Below are 22,281 nucleotides of genomic sequence, written 5' to 3'. Positions count from 1 at the left end.
GCCGTGCTAATTATAAATTACTCAGGCCTTTTTTGCGTGTCAGTGAGTTGAGTTTCTCAACTGTTGACATGTCAGCAGTTATCTTCTCATTCTTGTAAGTACACTGTTAAACTTGCTTCCCAGAGGCATAAGGCAGGAAGCAAGGATATTCTTGTGCTCATGCACAAGCTCATGCTTGCAAGATGTGTAGAGAAATAAGCAGGTGCATGGGCCCAAACAGTTCAAAGGTGAGAGCAGGTTCAGGCTCTCTTTTACACTGAAAAAGACACCCTGGTCAAGCACAAGGAGTTAGAAGCTTCATTTCCATTTCCTCATGAGGCGAGTTGAGAGCAGACATTTCACTGGTCTGCCTTCATCAGTGCTCTCTTTGCTCACATGAGAAGCATGAGGCAACGTGAAGTTTGTGTCTTTTGATTTGGGTTTAATTGAACAACAATTTTGTGTATATTGGATATACATTACATAGCATAGTTCAACCAATTTAGAAACATCTATTCATCACATTGCTTTTTGGCTGTTGTTTTCCATGCAACACTTTTTTTTTCGCAGAGTGTCCATCCCTTTTAGCCATCTGATGAGTCATGCATACAGGGTTCTATGGTTTGTTTATTTTTGCACATGTACCATCATATGAGATGTTTGGTACAAGTGTGGTTTGAACAATTTGCCGGGGTGTGATTGAACTTCTAATAGATGGCTGACACATTTCTGAGAATCAGGAACCACTTATGCTAATCTAAGTGGTTTCTGTGTTTGCCTAACGGTCCGTCTGTTATTCTTCGTCCTCTCATCTTGTTTGTCTTTGACTGATCTCAGGGACTGGGCCATGATGTACTTCATAGTGTACTTTGTACTCTAATACTGTATGTGCATTTGGCAGGTCTTCGTTGGTGAGCCAAAGTCCAGGTCAAACCAGGTCATTTGTAATATATGGCACTGAATTGTAACTAATGAATTCAGGTTGCCCATCACTGGTCTAGTTTGTACTGTAACTCAGTATTCACATTGACTTGTGCTAACTGTCTTCAGACCCATCTTAAAACTAAACTAACTTGAAATGGTCAGTGTCTGCACTGAATGTGTGGGATTCACTGGAATTTGTGCCAGCTACAATAAGGGGAAAAGCCGCCATGGTTTTTAAAGCAGGTTAAGTGTGTGTGTGTGTGTGTGTGTGTGTGTGTGTGTGTGTGTGTGTGTGTGTGTGTGTGTGTGTGTGTGTGTGTGTGTGTGTGTGTGTGTGTGTGTGTGTGTGTGTGTGTTTGTGTGTCCTCAGCACTATGATTTTATTATAATCTAGAACAGTGGTTTTCAACTGGAACAGTTTTGGGACCCACCATTTTCCGCTCTCATTCGGTCGCGACCCAATTTTTTTAGCGTTCAGGTCAATTCAATGCAATTCTCAAAATGTAACCAAGACTCGAATGACTGGTTGCACGCTATCTATCTCGCATAAACATTCAGATTGTATCTATGACAACAGATGACACGGAGTTCACTAGCCTATCAATAAAAGTTGTATATTGTTGCAGGAAAAGTTGGTTTCTTTTTTTTAGAATTACGTTTTTTTTACACCAAGGCTCCGCGACCCACCCATGACCCCTCCACGACCCACTTTTGGGTCGCGACCCACCAGTTGAGAACCACTGCTCTAGAATACATGGCTTCAGGACAGACACATTTCCTATCTTCCAACTATAATCTGTGATCAGTTTATGTATGTTTCCTGTTATTCGTTTTAGGCCCTCGATGCGCTTGCTGCAGTATACACGTACGCGGGCACATTTTGTGCACGAACGTGTTGTGGTGTGTATTTCATGTCAATTTTGTGCACGTTAGAGGCAGACGTGTGTGTTCGGTGCAATATCGTAAAAAAAGACTGCACGTTCAGTGTAGGAAAGTGTTACTCATTAGGGCAATAATATATCTATTGTACAGCTTCATTGGAAACAACTCAGAAGAAGTACTAACTCGATACAGCCTTGCTGTGTAGCTAAGCCTACTGCCAAACCTACCCTATCCTTTTCCTTTCCATCCATGTTTTATTAGTCAGCCCAATTTCAGAAGTAGCCCAGTTTGACAGAAGAGTCCTAACCTTGATATGATGCAGAGAAGCATGATAAATGCCCAGTGTGGGCCACTGGGCCTACATGTCATACTCTGGGCTCAAGATAACTACTGCACCTGCGTGTATAGTCATGCTTTCAATTCTAAGATCTGGGCGGTTGAGTAGCAAAGGCGACATGTTGGCAGACATGCTAGTTTAAGAGAGTAAATATTGTTCTCAGTGAATGAGCTGATGTCCAATTAGCGCAATTCCTTCTCCATTACCAGCTTGTGAGCTTATTTGTAAAACCACGAACGTGACTTTTACAGCCTCCAACTGATGTGTCCTATTCTGCTTGAAAAGGATATCTTGAGTAATGAGTTTGAGATGATAAAACAAGTTCGACAGGCGGACAAAGATGTGTCCACTTGTTGCTTATTAATGTAAATGAATGAAGACAATTCAACACGAAAAATGGCGGCGAATATCGTGTTTTGGCCGATTTAAAGAATGCGTTTCAGGTGGACAGACTGATGGACGGATGGACATACCCTCTTATAGAGATGCTAGGACGCATCTAAAAACCTAGTGATGTAATGTTTCTGTTTTTTGAACACAGACATAGAAACTGTGTCAGGGAAAGTAAACAATTCAGTCTGTCCACTCAGTTTCTATTCACAGTGTGTGCGTGCGTGTGTACGTGTTTGTGTATACGTGTGTGTGCGTGTGTGCGTGTGTGTGTGTGTGTGTGTGTGTGTGTGTGTGTGTGTGTGTGTGTGTGTGTGTGTGTGTGTGTGTGTGTACGTGTGTGTGCATGTGTGTGTGTGCGCCTCTAAACTTGTATAACAAGCAGCTGCATGTGTTGCACAGACAGCACGTATTTTCTGGTTTGACAGTGAAAGACGCTCATTGGCTAGAGCAGAGGCCTACACCATTGTCCAGTCCTAAGGCCATCTGGAAAATGTGAAGAGACAGACAGGCACAGGGGCTCCGCTATCAGCACTGACAACAGAGCATCCAACAAGAGACAGGGGAGGTAGGAGTAAATCATGCATGCAATTTCATGAGCTTGGACCAGTAGAATCTGTGTATGGACAAAATGTGGTATATACAGTTTGTAGATAGATAGATACTGTAGATAGACAGACAGACAGACTTTATTGTCCCCAATGGGAAATTGGCGTTCACCACCATCATAACTTGTAACATGAAGACATACAGGTAAATGATACAAGACAGCCATGGGGTACCATGTACACTCACCGAACACTTTATTAGGAACACCTCTCTAGTGCTGGGTTGGACCTCCTTTTGCCTTCAGAACTGCCTGCAACAATACTCGGGTAGGTTGTGGCATTCCAACAAAGATAAATTGTTACTAATTGGGCCAAATCGTGCTAAGAAAATATCCTTATGTCATTATATCTCCATCATCTTCGCTTGAAACGTTGGTGTAAGGCAGGGTCAATCCATGTTTTCATGTTGTTAATGCCAAATTCTGACCATTCCACCTAAGTGTTGCAGTAGATATCAAGACTCATCAGACCAGGCAACAATTTTCCAATCTTCTAGTGTTGTTTATGTCAAGCCTGTGTAAATTGTTGCCTCATTTTCCTGTTCTTAGCTGACATGAGTGGCACCCATTGACAGTAAATAGAATGGTGGCACCAAATGTGGTTTTCTGCTGCTGTAGCCCATTTGCCTCAAGATTTGATGTGCTGTGTAATCAGAGATTCTTTTATGCATACCTTTGTTGTAGTGAGTGGTTATTTGACTTACCGTAATGTTGCCTTTGTATCAGCTCAAACAAGTCTGCCCATTCTCCTCTGACCCCTGCCATCAACAGAATTGCCGCTCACTGTAATTGTTGTCTTTTTCTGACCATTCTTTGTAAACCCTAGAGACGGTTGTCTTTTCTAAAATAGGCCTACTCAAATCAAACCCTATCAGCACCATGCCATGCACAACAGCCATGCCATGTTGAAAGTCATTTAAATAGCCTTTCTTCCCCATTATGATGCTCTGTTGCCACATGCATAAATGCATCGAGCTGCTACCATGTGATTGGCTGATCAGAAATGTGCCCCAATGAACAGTTGTAGCAGGTGTTCCTAATGAAGTGGCTAGTGGGTGTATACACTACCAGAAGGGACTATACAGGGTTAATGTGAAAGGTTGTTCAATGCAGTGATAGCAGATGGAACAAACCTTGTGCTGAAGCGTGCTTGTTGTGCTCTAAACCTGCAGCCGGATGGAAGCAGTGTGAAATGTGGATGAAGAGGGTGAGTGTGATCTCTGATTATTGAATATGCGAGGCATGTGACCGCTTGGAAGTTGAGATCAGTTATAGGGTGGTGGGTGATTTTGGATGCAGTGTGTGTATTTTGTGCGTTTATTTCTGTTGCTGGTGGAGAGAATGTTGTAGAAGCAGGGTGAGCAGTACAGTAGAATGGGCTGGATGATGCTGGAGTACAGAAGGGAAACGAGATGAGGGGCGACAGAGAGGGAAGAGGGTTTACGGATCGCATACAGCCTCTGTTGAGACCTTTTGTGGATGTTGGTGGTACATGTTCATCAAAAGTGAGTTTATTGTCTATGGTGAGTCCTATGTATTTGAGGTGGCTGATCAGTTCCACCATTTGGTTATGGATGGAGGTGGACGCCAGACCAGTAGAGGGTACATGTGAGTTATGAAAAACATTTCCTTTGTTTTTGTGACAGAAAGTTGTCTGTGCACCACTGAGTGAAGTGAGTTATAGATGGTAGGCTGTGATGGGATGGGAGTCATCATTGTGAAGCAGACCTCGGATGGAAGTGACGTCGGAGTACTTAAAATATGTGGTAATGGGAGAGGGGTTGGTGTAGTCATTTGTGTATATTATAGGATGTAGAGAAAGGGACTAAGACAGCAGCCCTGCAGAGCTCCAGTGTTGGTGATGATGGTGCATGAAGACACAGTACCTATCCTGATGGCCTGTGGTCAGTTGGTGAGGAAGTTGTGGATCCAGCGGATGAGGGGTGGGGGAATGTGGGAATGTGGAGGTGACAGAGTTTCTTAATCATCTGGTGGCAAGGCTGAGCTGAAATCGAGTAGCCTCTTACTGCAGCAGGGGTCGCCGGCGACCCTATTCACTTGCTGAAAATGCCCAACTACATCATAACGACATTGCTATGACATTACAGAGAGCCATAGTGCTGCGCTAAGAAGAAGGTGAGGTGCAGGATTCAGTTGAAGTTTCTGTACATAAAGGAGACATCAGCTGCCTGATGAAGGTCTAGGACCGAAGGCTCACAACGTAAAGCTTTGCACAAAAAAGGCCTGAAGTGTGCGGATGTCTCATTTTTGTACAGTATTGTGTGGAGCAAAAGCAATTATCCCGTCTCTGTTATAACATTATTGTCAAAAAAATGGTAATGACCAAGTCTGGTACTTAAAGGCTGACGAGGCTAACGTGATATTATCAAACTCTCTCAAAACGCATCCTTTTGCCGTGATTTTGCTCTAGAGTGACTGTATTTCACCCCAAACATGCTAAAATGAGGCAAACTTGCTCCAACTCTGCAGAGAGTCTTAAAGGATTTCTCCATTGTCATCGCAATGTTCTTATGATGTAGGCCTAGGTGAGTGTTTTCAGCAAAGAGTGAATAGGCTCGTCGACGGGCCCATCTGCAGTAAGAGGCTAACAATGAATGGCAAGCATAGTATAGGATCTTTCCTTTTGAACATCTGGTATTTGTATGTTACTGTATGTATCCAACAGTACTTGGTGGAAAATTTCTTTTTTTAGGGCAACCAACACTATTATAGTTACTGAAGGCCAGTTTAAAAGCAGAGCACAGTGTCAACTTGGCTCCACAAGTCATGACACACACTAAAGACACGAGAAGGTACCCAACTTGCTTCTGTCACATACGAGTAAAGTTTGTGATTGTGCACAGAAAGATGTGATGGTATGTAACTTTACCTTCCTTCACTGCATTCTATTTTACCTTCAAATATTGTTTGATTCCTTGATCAAAGTTCAAGAGAGTCCTTAAGTGCACAAGCCCTCAGCAATGCAGGTGCAGATGTGAGACAGGAGAAGGTGAACAATGAACAAAATTCAAAAGACACCGCACACTGCTTACTGTTCTTTTTCTTACTTTATTTTTCTGTCTTTTGAATTTTGTTCATGATTTGATTCCTCTTAAACTGTTCCTTTTTACTTTTAATTGGCCTTTATGTGTGTTTATTTTAGCTCCTGCATCTATTTATGCAAAGCACAATAAATTAACTTTGACATATTAAATCTGCCTTTGCCTAAACTGCAAGCATAGTCATGAGAGTACAAAGCATTTGCAATTGTTGCTTGTTTTGTGGTTGTGGTGGAACTATTTGGGTGTGTGTGAAAGGCTCAATGTGCAAAGTAAGCTTCTTTTTTCTTCACCACCACCACCACCACTTCTGTACACACCAAACAGACCAAAGTCTGTTCCCATAACTCCATTCGGCTTTTACACACTCTTCTTCGCCTTCTAGTGAGAGCTGCAGAGTATTGTGCGTATTTATCCACAACCTCAGTGCTTCTCAAACTGGGGTTCTGAACCCGTTAGGGGGTGGGGGTGGGCGTGTGGGTTGGCTGTACGGAGATACTGCAGGAAGATTGTGGAGAGAAGGGACTGTTTGTATTAAACCTTGAATGTATGCGTTCATATAATATAACCTTTCCATAAACTGGTTAACAACAGTAGTCACATTAGGCCCCCAGTAGGCCCTATAGCAATATTAGTGTATTAGTGTAGCAAAGCAATATTAGTGTAATATACGTACAGTATTTAGCAAAAATCCGGTTTAGGAACAATTCATATAGATTTTTCCAATTTATCTTCTAGTCTTCAAATCCACCTGTTTCCAATTTTTATATGAAATGTAGCAATGTTAATGCATTGCATTGCACTATTTTTGTATTGATGATGGTATAGTTTGAATGCTGAAAAAAGCCTTCTCCAGCACCTCCCAAAAATTCTCAATAGAGCTAGAAAGTGACGTCACTTCCCCCGATTTCATGGGACCTCAACGGCGTTCTTAGCCGAAAATTGTAGCATGTAATCCAATGGCGGTATTAAAATGATATTTCGATCCCCTTCGAGTTGTGCCACGAGCTCCACATATGTTTTTTCTGATATTTTTGCTTAATTGTTCGTATGAACCCCCAAACTTTTTAGAAAGCTGTGTTTCTTCACATTTTTCATGCAGGCCTCGGAACAAAACATTGATACTTCTGCATGAATAATCTTTATCTAGCCTCTTAAACAGCATATTTGTAGCCCAGCGCATATCATGACTGAGATCAGAAGATATTTACTCTCTACCATGTTGTTAGATGGTCAGCTTAGATCCCGTGAAACGCGGAACTAAGGGGCGGGACTTTCGAGCTCTATGAGGTTGGACTCTGTGCCAACTCTCTGGCACAATGTGTGAAAATGATGACTTGTGCTCCCCGAACCAGTCTGGTGCAATGACTTGCCTCTCATTTATTAACCCTTTTGCGCAGAACCGATGGTATAACCTTATTGTCCTCAAAATTGTAATGACCAAGTCTTAATCTGTTACTTAATACTGTTACGCAGCTGCCGCAGCGTCCTTACTGCTCACAACCAGCCCTGGCAGGGGGCTCCCCTAGGTGGCCGCTGGTCTCTGCCTGAGGTTTCTTCCTGACTATAGGGTTTCTTTTATCAGACCTCACTGAGTTTTATTTCCTCTTACAAACTATGATTCAAGTGAAAGGGAGTTTTTCCTCACCCCTGATGGCACCAGAGGCTGCATCTGAGCGCCCAATCTCTGTGTGACTATCTATGACTTATGCTAGGCCCAGCCACTATGGACCTTACGCATCTAAGAATCCTGGTCCTAACCTACGTTGACCTTATGACTTTACAACCTCTATCTATCTCCTCTTCCTCTGCCTTCCTGCTATTTCTGCCTCTCCTCTATACCTCTCCTTTTAAATGCATCTCTAACAGTGATGTTTTTTTCCCATTTGGTAAGCACTTTGAGTTACATGCCTTGTATGATACAGTGCTATACAAATACAATTATTATTATTATTATTATTATTAAGGCACTCGGCAATGTCACAGAAATGTTGTTATGATGTAGTTGAGAGAATGAGACATCCTTTTTACACATGGACTGGCCACCACAGAGTCCGGACCGCAACCTCAGTGAGAATCTTTCTGATATCTTGTAGAAGGCCTTATCCAGCGCTCAGACTGGACCATCATCAGTACAAAAATCTTGGTGAAGAACAAATCGCAACACTGTAAGGGAATAAATCCAGACATGCAGTGTTTATTGACACAATACAACACCAAATGTGCTGTGCAATTAAATCCAAAGGAGGCCCAACAACATGTTAGTTGTTTTTTTATTGGTCACACTGTGTATGAAGTGAGGAGTCGCGAAAATATTCTTGGGTCCAAAAGGGGGTCGCAGCAGAAAACAGTTTGGGAACCGCTGGTCCACCCCATCCACTGTTACACCCCGGCCCTTTATCAGACAGCCAACGTAAAACTGCTCTCTTCACTCTTGACTCCCACTCTTCATGCACAATATAGGCTGACCAACTATACTGCATGCCCTACTTTACCCAGCACCTCTCTATGTGACCAATGCATGTTTCTATGTTTATATAACACTTAATATACCGCATGCTGTTGCAAGCATATTAAAGGAAAGTCATCAAATTGAACTTCCCCTCCAGTTCGGGGAAGTTCAAAGCTCGCAGTCGGCTTGAAGTGTCATTAAAAACCGTGAAGTGTCAATGACGTGTATAAAGTGTCATTTCTCATCTGTCTTTTGCCTCCACTTGCATGTTCGCTGTCTTGTGCTGAAAACTCTGCTCTGCACTGCGCTTCCATCCGTTTGCTCAAACACTGAAGAAAACCTCAACCTCGAAAGGGTCAAATAGATGGAGGCTGCTTTAGCGTTCATGTTACCTTAAAATGAGTTCAGTCCAAAATAGGAAGTGGGTTACACTTTATTTATAAGCCAGAGCTGCATGTCTAACATCTTCTCTATTTCAGGAAGGTCTTCGACATGTTTTTAGAGCTGATGGAGGGACTGCACAGTGTTGCGCAGATATTAAAATTACATTTTACGATTTTAGTCAAATCAACTGGTTTGGCACATTCAAGTCAAGGAATGTCATCAGCGATGATAACCATGACAAAGTGGCGTTTTTAGGAGACTCTAGAAATAATAGAATAACTAAAGTTTGTCTTTCTGTTTATCCCTGAAGTTCTGAACTTAACGACTGGACCTACCATTTCAAAATGGATAAGTATATGATGAGGTGGAATGGTGGCATGGCATGGTTGTACATGTATCTTCACTCATGACTGTGTTCCGAAGCACAGCACAAACACCATCATTAAATTTACTGACGACACAACCAGGGGCGTATCCAGGACATTTTTACTAGGGTGGCCAAGATGACACACAAATATAGTCTGAGGTGGCCATGGAATCATGGAATTATATACACATACGGGGGTCCTCCCACACAGAAATGTGCTTTATTTCTATGCTATTTCCTGCTTTTTAAAGAAAAAAAATAAGCACCATGAACTTCAAATTCAATATTTTGTAGTAGTATAATATATATATATATATATATATATTGTATTGAAATGTTCTAATGTTTAGGTCTTTGTTTTCTATGTACGTCTTCACATAAATTTAAGGATAAATATTGATGGTCGTGAGGTGAGGACGTGTGGCGGCAGAATAAGGCCGGGTAATGGGGTTATGTGGCTAATGTAAATGGGCACAACACATATCCTCATAAGTTATTTTAATGTGCCATGATTTAATTGAAAGTGCAGTGTAATCTGGTTAAATGCGATGCATTCACCATATAAATAAGCATAATTGGCATTTTTAAATAACTGAAGTATGATAGAGGAAGACAACCAACTCATGAATGAACATCTGAACCTGACATACCATGCTCAGTTAGGTGGAGATCCAGACCAACACAGATTCACAGTCCGTCTCCTCCTCCTCCAAATGTGGCTGGTCAACTGTGGTAATACAAGGATAGTTTAAAATGACAGACAGACAGACAGACAGACAGATAGGTCCATGCACATATACATATAATACAAATCTTTAGTTCATCATCTTCTGTCTCAACATTTGTCAGCTGTTAAACCCTTTAATGCATGGCGTTATACCTTTGTCCCGTTACCAGAGTTTTTACCATAGTGTATTACTAAAGACCCTGTTATGTAGTGTGGCCTATGACAGAAACATTTTGATGACAATAACAGTGTTTGCAACTGGTTGAACATGTGCATGAAAGGGCACATGTAACTAAATTCAAACTTTCCATGCACAACCTACCTACCATCTTGTTATTGGGGGTAGTACTGCTCATCAACACTATCCCCAGGCGCTGGGCTTGTGTGGGCATCTGCACTGGTGCTGGTACTCTGGCTGTAGCTGACTCTGGACTCTTTTTTTTCTTGATAAAGAAGCTCTCAATATCGTTTCTTCTCTTCATCTTAATGTCACGGTGCACTGGAGGAAATGTATCAAACAAATGCTACCAATTAATCATTCAATCAACTCACTTTCTAATCATAGTATCTGTCTACAATATCAGAGGGATTAATTGTCGAATTGGGAAGTACACATGTTGGTTTCCATGTGATTTGGTGTTCGTTGTTGTGGTTCCCCTTAAGTAACAACTTTACTTCATTCAACAATGTCAGAATACAAAAAAAACTATATTATTGATGTTGACAGGTGGTCAGATGTCAAGCAGTGGCATATGGTTATAACAAAGAAATTACATGACTGAATTTCAAAGTCTGAGGCTCCGTCGGCCTGCAAGGCAAATTACAGCTGTAGCAGTGTCTGATTTCTAAAAGCCGTGGCTGCAGGGTTTTTAGCAAAGAAAATACATGACGTTAATTTTCGATGGTGAACAAACCCCACATCTTGTAACCCATATTTTGTGTGCGTGAACGATTTATTTTCGCTACGTTTGAACAAAAGGATTAACGATAGATTTGACACCATTTGAGGTCAAATATGTACCGCAAAATTAGGCTATCTGGGGGGGAGTCATACTCTGAAGTGGACTACGCTGTGGGTTTAGGCAATCACATCTGTTGACTGATGTGAACTTTCTTACTCTAAAGAGGCAGAGGTGCTCTTTACTATGACTACTACTCCGAATTTATTTAAGTTTGATTCTTAAATCCAAGAAAAGTCAAGAAGACAATCGAAAGAAAGCAAGAGAAGCTTCTCACTGAGAGAAGGCATCACAGCAATCTAGTCCATCTTAGCATTAGGTACATTTTCACAGCTAGGTTTTCGAGCTAGGTAACTGACGTCTGCCTACCACCCGATCCTGACTGTAGTATAACAACCGACTACCCTTTTCCAAATGTGTGGCCAATGGGCCAATGCTATCATGCCATGTCCCATCCAAACGGTTTCATATTAATATCCGTTACACAAACAAATAAAACTGACGTGCACTTTAGGATTGTGCCTGTGCTACTAACTTGGTTTGCAGCTGCCACACACACTAACTTGCTCTCATTTAGTCATTGTTGTTGTTTCGTGTAGCTATCTCGTATTTTGGCTCTTTCCTGGCTGCTAATACCTGCATAAAGTTTTCAAAAATTAGGTTTCCAACACATTCAGACAGCCAAACAAATCATTAAATTGCCATACCTTATTGTCCAAATTAGACTGCCAGGGCAAGTTAGTGATGCGGTCCACTCGTGAAGGAACTGCAGTGACACTTGCTCTCAGCATCGCTGGTGCGGGTTTGCAGATCTTTCACGGATAGAATAAGCGACTATAAAGGGCAGCAGGCGACACGCAGTGGTCATATCGTGTAAGCCTACTGATCAGAAATCATCCTTTGCAGCCATCAGTCCAACGACTGTTGTGTTAGTTAAAGTGTAAAACTGACCCTAGATCTGACAGCCAGCGATCACCATAGGATTGACAGTTTCCTCTTTGTTTGTTGTTGGGTTGCGAACTTGAAATGATACACGTGATAATTACCCCCCCCCCACCCCCCCACCCAACCCCCCCCCCCCCCCCCCCCCCCCACCCCCCCACCCCCCCCCCCACCCCACCCCCCCCTCCCCACCCCCCACCACACCACCCCCCCCCCCCCCCCCCCCCTCAACACACCCCCCCACCCCCCCGCCCCCCCCTCCCCCCACCCCCCCCCCCCCCCCCCCCCCCCCCCCCCCCCCCCCCCCGGCCCCCTTTCCCCCCCCCCCCCACCCCGCCCCCCCCCCCCACCCCACACCCCCCCCCCCCCCCCCCACCCCCCCCCCCCCCCACCACCACCACCACCCCCCCCCCCCCCCCCCCCCCCCCCTCCCCCCCTATTATTGGTCTTATACTGTTGTTATTATTGTATATTTATTTATTTATTTTTAAAAATATATTTTTTTATTAATTACTTGTCGAATCAAGGGTGGCCAGTAGGGTGGACAATAGCGTCCCAGGGGTGGCCCTGGCCACCCCCTGCCCCCCCTAGAATCGCCAGTGGACACAACCGTGTTTGGCCACTCTTCACACTCCTGTCTGACAACAACGTTGACTCTGATCTCTGACAACAACGAGACGGCCTACAGAGAAGAGGTGGCACAGCTGGCACGCTGGAGCCAAGACAACAACCTGGCCCTGAACTCCAAGAAAACGAAGGAGGTGATCTTGGACTTCAGGCAGTGTGGCCGGGGCAACCACTACCACCAACCCATCAACATCGGAGGGGAGCCAGTGGAAGTATTACAGAGCTTCAGATTCCTGGGAGTGCACATCAGCCAGGACCTGTCATGGATCGCCAACACCTCTGCAATAGCTAAAAAGGGATCCCAAAGGCTATATTTCCTGCGGACTCTAAAGAAGGCCCAGCTACCAGACGAGATCTGCTCACTAATTTCTACAGGTGTACGATTGAATCAGTGATTACATACAGCATTACATCTTGGTACACCAGCTGCACACACGACAACAAGAAGATGTTACAGCGCATTATTAAAACAGCAGAGAGAATCATTGGTTGCCAACTACCCACACTTGAGGAGATCCACCATACACACTGCACAAACAGAGCATTAAACATCCTTAAAGATCACACACACCCTGGTCACAAGCTCTTCACCATACCATCTGGCAGGCACTTTAAGACTCTGCGTGCCCGCACTACGAGAATGAAGAACAGTTTCTGTCCTACTGCCATCAGACTTTTGAACTCAATACGTCACCTGCCCCCCCTCAATACTTCAGGACTCTCTATTCTGTGAGATGCATATGGACTTTGTTAATGCTCCCAGTGATTTATTTGCAAATAAATCACTGGGAGCATTAACAGTGTTGCGGACTTCCATCATTTATTTCAGTTACTCTATTTTTGTCCAGCACCTGTACCACTGATGTGCGCGCATTCTCCACCTACTTTACCATAAAATCTGGTGCAATTGGTGTGTACAGATGTTGTCACTTCAATCTGCTCACGTCATTACCTTACCACGGCAGCGTACCGTAGTCATTACACCCTGTGGCCATTCGGAATGCGGGGGCAGTATACTGCCCTACAATCTTAGAACGCAGTAACTCTGAAAACGGCAAACTGAGAAAAAAGGCTTCAAAGTTTTCCATATGGCGCGACAACTGTGTTGTCGGTAAATTGGTGGTGACACTTCCTGGTAATGCTTGTTTAGGATAGAAATTTAATGCACACAAAACCCCCCCCAAAAAAACAACATTTATGTGTCTTTTTGCCACAAAAAACAGAGTTACTGCGTTCTTGGCTGGTATTACTGCCACAAAATGGAGTTACTGCAGGAGTTACTGCGTTCTTAGCTTGTATTACTGTCTACTCCCAAACCAGTCCCATTGGAACGTGCAGCAGTAACTCGCCGACTTATTGCGTTTTTGTTTAACCTTTTTTGGGTCATTTTTGCACTTTCAAAATGAGTTTTCTCCAAAACGGGACGGTGTTGGACCACCATTTTTGGACACAAGACAAATGAGGTAGTTTAGAACCGATTTCCGATATAAATTTTTTTTCGACCATTTTGAGTTACTGCGTTCTACTATTGCACGGCAGTATAGCACTGCTTTTGCAGAGCAGCGTCTGCCTGTTATTGTGCGTCTGTTAGTGCTTCCGTGCTTGTCCCTCCCCCAGTTTTAGTAGTAGTAGAAATACAGTCAGCAAATTGCATGTTTTATTTAGCATTGGGCATTTGATAATAACACAAGTGTGAGCCCTAAACCACCACGTGAATTTAAACTCGACTTTTTTCTGCCTTGCATTCGCCGTCTCCCAATCCGCCCCTAACTTATTTCTGCACTATTCAAGACAGGAACGGGTATCATCAGGATACAGAATTTGCATGCCTACAATTTGAACCGGTAAAGACAATTAAAACCGAGTCAATCAGACATGAACACCATTGTAATTAAGTGTGTCCCGTAACGCCAGCATGAGAGACATCGAATTTTAAATTTGGCGACAACATTCTGTCTTCAAAACTGGCATCGGCCAACCATTTCCACAACCTCACTGATCACAGTTGCTTCATCTCTAAAGCCAGGGCTAAGAATAACGAAAATAGCAAAACAGAGTAGGCTAATAAACCGTAGGCCTAATGGAGAGACTGAGCAGACATGAAATCAAGCGGCGGAGTTGGGACCATTTTGAGTGGACCGATGTCGCTTGCTTTGTGTATCAAGCAAGCCTGTCTCATTTGTGCGATGAGCACAAAAACACAAATTGAACCACTAGTATAAAACCTATATGTGTGTGAGTCAAACAGACATGAACAACATTGTAATGAAGTAGACCTAGTGCCCCGTAACGTCAGCATGAGAGAGGTGCTTTTACATTTGGCGACGACATTCTGTCTTCAAAGCTGGCGCATTGGCCGCTTCCCCTAATGTTGCAGGCTATTAGGCCTACCTGATCTACACTGTCGCTACCACAAAAAAACAAGATAGCACAACTTAATACTATTACTAGCCTATATATCTAGTAGGCCTAAATAGTAGGTTGAAGACGGTGTATTATTGGTGCACTGCTTTTTTTTGCGAAGCTGAGTAATCTGTTTGATCCCTCCCTCAGTTTTAGTATGGTACAAGTGGAAAGAGTCAGCCAATTGCGCGTTGCACGTAACATTGGGCATTTGATAATAACACAAGCGTGAGCCCTAAACAAGACCGCCAGTCGACGGTGTTTTGTTTTTATTATTCTGTCCTGCATTCACCGTCTCAATTCCGCCCCCTAACTTATAAGTGATGACTGTTAATTATTTCTGCACTAGCCTATTCAAGTCAGGGGTGAGTTTCTCAAAAGAGAAGTTGTTAGCCTGTTAGCAACTTCGGTAGTTGCCAATGGGAAAATGCATTGAAAACAACAAAGTAGCTAATGTAGTAAGCAACTTTGGTTTTGAGAAATTCACCCCAGGAACGGACATCCTCAGGATACGGAGTTTGTATGCCTACAAACAGCCATGAACAATAGGCTATTGTAAGGAAGAATGTCCCGTGACGTCAGCTTGAGAGAGATGTAGGCCTAGTTTTTTCATTTGGCGACAACATTCTGACTTCAAAACTGGCATCGGCTGCATCCCCTAGTATTGCTTATTATCCTGCTACCTGGTCTACACCGCTACCAAAAAATTTAAGGTAGCACAACTAATAGGTTGAAGGTTTTTTTTTTTATTGGTGCTTGTGAACATTTCATCCTTTCAATGCGCAATTCCGGTTAACTGGGGATGGCGGCAACACGTGACAAGACATCTGTCTAATACACCAGGTGTGGCCAATCATCTGTGATTAGGATTGCAAATTCAGTTGCTTCGGTGGAGATTCGAACCAGCAATATGACTGGAGAACTATGACTCCTTCTTCGGAGGCTTCATTATTTCATCATTTTTTGTTGGCGGTGTGCCGCAAGATTTTTTCGAGGGAAAAAGTGTGTCTTGGCTCAAAGAAGGTTGGGAAACACTGGGTTAGAGAGAGAGCGAGAGAGAGAGAGAGAGCGAGAGAGAGAGAGAGAGAGAGAGAGAGAGATTAGTACGGTGTATGTGTGTAGCCTACGTGTCTGGGAACACTCCCCTCCCCCAATTTAGCAGCTCTGAAATCACCTCAGGAAGTCGCAACACTAAGGCTGTAACGATATTGTATCGAACCGAGGGATCGCGGTACGCAGACCCACAAACCCCTATCGCGACCCTTCCTCACAGAATCGCGATGTGCCCTTTTAAAGTTGTTGTCCCTCTGTCTAGAACACAACAGTCAACATGCAGGCAAAAGTTTGCATATGTGCTTAAAAAGACAAGTAGAAAAAGGGCACACATGTGCGAGTAACTCCATTCACCCCTTACTCTTATGAAATGCTCCACCCAACCAGCACGTGCATTCGTTGTTATCCCTTGCCTGAGCAACTTCCGTGAGAAGAAAAACTTTGGCAAACATCGGAAGGTGAAGCAGAAATGATCAACAGACCAAGAAGGCTTTTGTAAACGTGTCAAGATATTTTGATTCATGCATGCGCGATGTAGGCTATGGCGAGTGGAGTTTGACGTTGGAGCAGAGAGAGAGAGAGAGAGAGAGAGAGAGCACGAGATGCTCCGCCTGTCGATATCCATAAACCAGCCTGCAATCGCTAGTAAGGGAGGTGCCAGAAGTCGGACGAATGTTGAGGTCGATAAGCAGGAGGATATTTGGCAGCATTATTTCTTTCCCGTGTTACTAGTGATTGTAAAATTACTGCCTGCAGAAAGCATGCTCCATTTCAGCATCTGTATTCATTCTCGCTCTTGACAAAATGTCAAATCACAAAACAAAACAAAAAACGTGCGCGCAGTGCAGTGTTAATTTCGCCAACCATGACTATGACTAAAATATTTTGTCAAAGCCCTTTTTTGATTTTCGGCATTTAGACTAAGACTAAGACTAAATTGGGAAGTCAATGACTAAAATATGACTAAGACTACAATTGATTTTCGTCATTGTGACTAAGACTAAGACTAAATTTTAAAAAGCTGACTAAATTAACACTGGTGTTAAATAAAATAGAGAAAAGGAAAACCAGTGTGTGAAGAAGTTTCATTCTGCACAGTGTGATATATATATTAAAAAGAGAAGCAGTGTGTGGAGAAGGTTTATTCTGTACAGTCAATGATATATATTAAAAAGAGAAGCAGTGTGTGGAGAAGTTCTGTTATGTACAGTGTTGACTAAAATTACTAAAATGTCTAAAAATTGACTAAGACTAAAATTGATGTTCGTCATTTAGACACAGACTAAGACTAAATTGGGAAGGCAATGACTAAAATGTGACTAAGACTAAAATTGATTTTCGTCATTGTGACTAAGACTACGACTAAATAAAAAAAAAGCTGACAAAATTAACACTGGCGCAGTGAGAACTAACTGAGGTTCATTTCGAGTTTTGATTGTAGGCTACGGGCATGCGCTGCTGCACGATCAAAGAAAAGCTACAAAAATATTTAACATCAAAATACGACATGTTTCCGGAAGAGGCTATGACCAGTGTTGTTTTCAGTCAATGACTGGATATTAATTGGATAGGCTTAATGTTTGATAAAATAAGACAGCTGTCAATGACCAAAGGCACCCTGACCCTTCTCTCTCTCTCCCCCCTCTCTCTCTCTCTCTCTCTTTCCCTCTCTCTCTCTCTCTCTCAGGTGATATGATCTTAGCCTATATAAGCCTTTTTCCTTGCTGAACTATCCCTTATTTCTCTGTGTTGTATGTCAACACCTGGGAACAGGTTGCAGTGGTAGCCTATATCTGCAACATCATTTAGCCTTGTAAACCTACAAAATAAATGTAGGCAAGTAAATGCAAAAAATGATTAATTACAGAGTATATATATATATATAAAAAAATTCGAAATCGTGGGGCATATCGAACCGTGGGTCATATATCGTGATACAAACCGAATCGTGGGTTGGGTGTATCGTTACAGCCTTACGCAACACGCAAGGTGTCAACAGCGGAGAGAGATTCTGTTTGGCAGAGACGTGAAGACATAGCCTAGGCTAGCTCACATGCCATCTATTAACACGTAGGCATAATCTTGCCCAGACAATAATAGGCATATAAGCTAGGCTATGTAAAATAGATTTTAAAGTAGCCTAGGCCTAGATTATTTTTAAGTAGGCCCTAGGCTATTTGAGTGATTCAACCAACTGCCCGAATTTAATTAAAATATTTGGCTATTTTACTTTCGATTGTGTTAATTCGATTCGATTGTGTGTGATCTTCTTAAAACCTGATTTTAATATGGCAACCAAGCATACACATTGTGAGGGACTAAACAAGTGCGTCCAATGCGAATAGGCCTATTGCCTCTTGTGTTGTTGGGGGGACAGAGAGAGAGAGCTTCTTTGCATCATTTGTGGGTGCGTGTGTGGGTTTAATCACCCCCTCCCCCACAGACAAACATTTATAGCCTACACACTAGAGGTGCGTGGTTGACATAGCCTATTATTCCATCCGCAACCGCTTTTCAGAATCTCTCATCCACCCGCCCTAACGCTTTTTTCTCCAATTTTCAAAACCGAATCCGCCCGCCATCGCCTATTAGTTTGAAGTAGGCTATTTAAGATGCCTCTATTATAGGTATAGGCCTATCTATCATCTTTTTCAAGCAGTGCGTGTCATTTAGGCCTACATCTTACCAGCCTATGTTCTTAAAAAAATCTCTAACTTTTAGTGATTCCACACTTGTCTCCACCCATCGCACAACGTGAAAGTTAAAACGTGTGTATGCTTAAATGCTGCCTAAATTGTAACAGTTTAAATGCCTCCTCTTCAAGCAGCACAGTCGAAACTATTGGCTATCTAGCTTGTGAGTTTGGCTGGTATCCAACAAGACGAGTCAATTGGCATTAGGTCTTGCGAAGAGTGCAAAGACTTAGCCTATTTCACGATTAAGTAGACCAGATCTGAGGGTCAATGGGAAAAATGAATGGGGAAACTGAGTATACAGTAGGACGGGGAAGAACCCAGCGGTTGTGAAAACCATGTGGTTGAAACCACCGTGAAAAACTGATCAATCTAGACTGCTTGGTTGTGTTATACGAGTCAAAACAAAGCTTTTAAAGCCACTTTTCTCACTTTTTTTTTTGACAGAGCGCAGGCGCAGTAGTTCCGTAACGGCACGAGAGAAACAGCTTTTCACAACTGAGCATGCGCATCATTTCGCGTGCGCCGATGCAGCCAGATGATTGGATCACTGGCACCGCAGCTGAGCAGGCACATTGGCTCTTGTTACCAGAAAGGCGGGAGATGTGCGGGTAGGCGCCATATTTGCGTTACGAATCTTCACCGTTAATTTCTATGTACGACATGGCTGTCCCATCTCACCTTCCTATCAAAATCTCTGGTGTTTGGGCTAGAGCTAGCAGTTCCACTAAAACCCTTCCCCTTAAATTCACAAGTCATTAAACATTTTGATAACGTTTTTGAAGACCTGTCTCCAAACGATTGTTTAGTGTAGGGTTGCACGTTATACCGGTATAAAAAAGTACCTCGGTACAAAGGCATTTAAAACGGTACAATACTGCAGTTGGAATAGTATCATGCTGTAGGCTACTGTACGCAGATTGCATTAGTGACATTATTTTTGATTGCTTTGTGAATCCATCCTGTAAAATTGCGTCTTTGGCTGTAGCAAGTTAGCTAAACATGCTAGGTTACGAGACAACTAGCTTATTTATACGGAGGGAGACAGAGAGAAGATGGGGCTTTTGATCCTGCTGCTGCGTGTGTGGGAGTGAGTGGGTGAGTGAGAGAGAGAGAGGCGCTTCTGATTGGATCAGCGCAAGTTTCAGATTAACCTGGCAAACAGCAAGTATTGGCTCCTGTAATATTGAGTTGGGGTTTTGGTTAAAATGTACCAGCAGTGAAAACAAACAAATGAGCGAGAAATAATTCACTGCACATTCACTAACAGTCCATATCACATTTGAATTAAAAGTAACTTACTATGATATGATGTGTGTTATCCAAATAAATATCCATTCATGTTCTTGTATTTTGTGTCATTGTAACAAAATTATTTGGATGGGATTACCGGTATTAAAAAAAGCTACTGTTTCAGTGCAGAGTAGACTATTATTTTGTTATGTTATATATCACGTGGTAAAGCGTATAGCGAGCGCTCCCAATTGCTACCTGGCGGTTGTTTGGGTACACTGCAGCTAGGCCCGGTAGGTGACGCGATTCAAAATCGCTATCAAAAAGCAGCCTTAGCTAAAGCCTCGCAGATCGTTTAAGTTCACAATACTGTCACAAAATATTCATATAAAATGAAGCTCAAAGAAAGGCGCGCGCGAATTGCGTTAGTCTGCTGTGATTTGCTGCTTCCCCAATCCCCGCGCACTGAAACCATCAGCACTACAAAACATTCCATAGACTAGTTCCTAGACTTCATAACGAATGAACGCTGTGGAGTTGCGGCGAACAGTGATTTTCAATACGAAATAGAGAGCAGGCCCGGGTGCCGATCATCTGCCCACAGCGCCAAGACCAACTCGCAATAACCCTCATGAACGGATTCCCATAGGCTACATGACTTGCTATTCACAGGTAGATGGAACTTCTCCAACAAGTGTAGTGTCGGGGTAGGCAATATTGTAATAATGATTAATAATCAATTATGATTCCGCTAGCTGCGACCAGTCGAGTCGACATGTCTCTCACTAAGCAATTACGTTTGTAGCACAACGTTGGTGTCACGATATTGAAACAGCTAGAAATGATACAAGTGGATTTACCTCTGAAAAGTTTGTTTAGCCTTACGAAAAAGCCCAAAACAATAACTGACACTCCACAACCATCCATGCACTGCCACTGGATAAGGGGATTCTTGGACATTTCATTCTGATTCAATAATTAGGCTCAGCGAACGGCTCAAAGTAGCCTACAGTATGTTGTCTTATTATCACAAAAAAATATAGGACTATATATAGGCCTATTACTGCGCTCTGGGTCTGCGACCCAGTGGTTGGGGACCGCTGCACTGTTGTAGAATATATAGGCCTACTATGGGCGTTGGCCAATGAAAATTGTGCTTTTTATGTGACTAATATGTAGCAATGAGCTTCAAGGCTTAAGTGCATTTGCAAATCTCAGAAGGCATATACCATGAACAATCACTTTGCCAATAGAACAATCAAAGGTGAACTAAACAGTCCACAGCTAGAGGACATGGAAATGATAAAAGAGACAGATAGAACTGTAATTTGGTTACGACTTGACGGTTCAGTTACCTGAACACAAATGCTATGTAGACTATAAGCCTAAATGCATGAAACACATCATGACTCTATACCTATGTCCAAAACGAACTGAACTTCCTTGGCGGAGGTCTGCGTTCTCTGAATGCATTTCTAGTTTTGTTATTATTAGCTATGCCGTTAATATATCTTTAATTTTGTGGGCATCTGTTGGATGCTTCCGAACATAATTTCACTGTATTTTTATAGTGACAATAAAGCACTCTACTCTACTACTCTCTATTCTACATGGTGCCAGAACTGTTATGAATGAGGAATGAGTGGAGACACCAAGGGAGAGAAGGGCTGAGGAGCAGGGCTCAGAAATAGATCTTTCTAAAAGGGGGAAGAGAAAATGAGAGAGTATTAAAGTATTGAGCAACAGTGTGAATTCCATCCATGTCTATTTTTCAGACTACAAAACTCCTAAGCCTTTGTCATGAAACTTCAGACTAGAGAAGTGGCATACTATGATTAGCATTTGCAGATATTGCGTTTCAACTGTGGTTAAGTACAGGAACACATGGTCGAGTCTGGCCGGGGTCATTTCCCGATCCTCCCCTGTCTCTCTGTCCAATTTGCTTCCTGTCACCATCTTCGACTGTCCTGTTATATAAAGGCATAAAAAAAACTAAAATTATATTTAAAAATAAAAATAATATGTAACATTATGGCAGTACTTTAGGTACAGTAAGTTAGGTATGGAAAATGTAATGAAGGAAATGTACATATTGTTACATTTAGATACTCTAAAAAAGTCACTCATTTAAGGATTTTTCTTTTCAATGTGGTAGTTAACCAAGATAAGCAACCAATGCTTTCAAGTACATTCTGAACATTATAAACCCAACATCTCTCTGTTGCTTCAGAGGCTATAACAGACTTTGTTGATTCCAAAAAAA

The sequence above is a fragment of the Engraulis encrasicolus genome, chromosome 17 (genome assembly GCF_034702125.1).
Source record: "Engraulis encrasicolus isolate BLACKSEA-1 chromosome 17, IST_EnEncr_1.0, whole genome shotgun sequence".
Taxonomy (NCBI): Eukaryota; Metazoa; Chordata; class Actinopteri; order Clupeiformes; family Engraulidae; genus Engraulis; species Engraulis encrasicolus.
The sequence above is the reverse complement of the archived record's forward strand: the minus strand, read 5'-3'. Positions refer to the sequence as shown.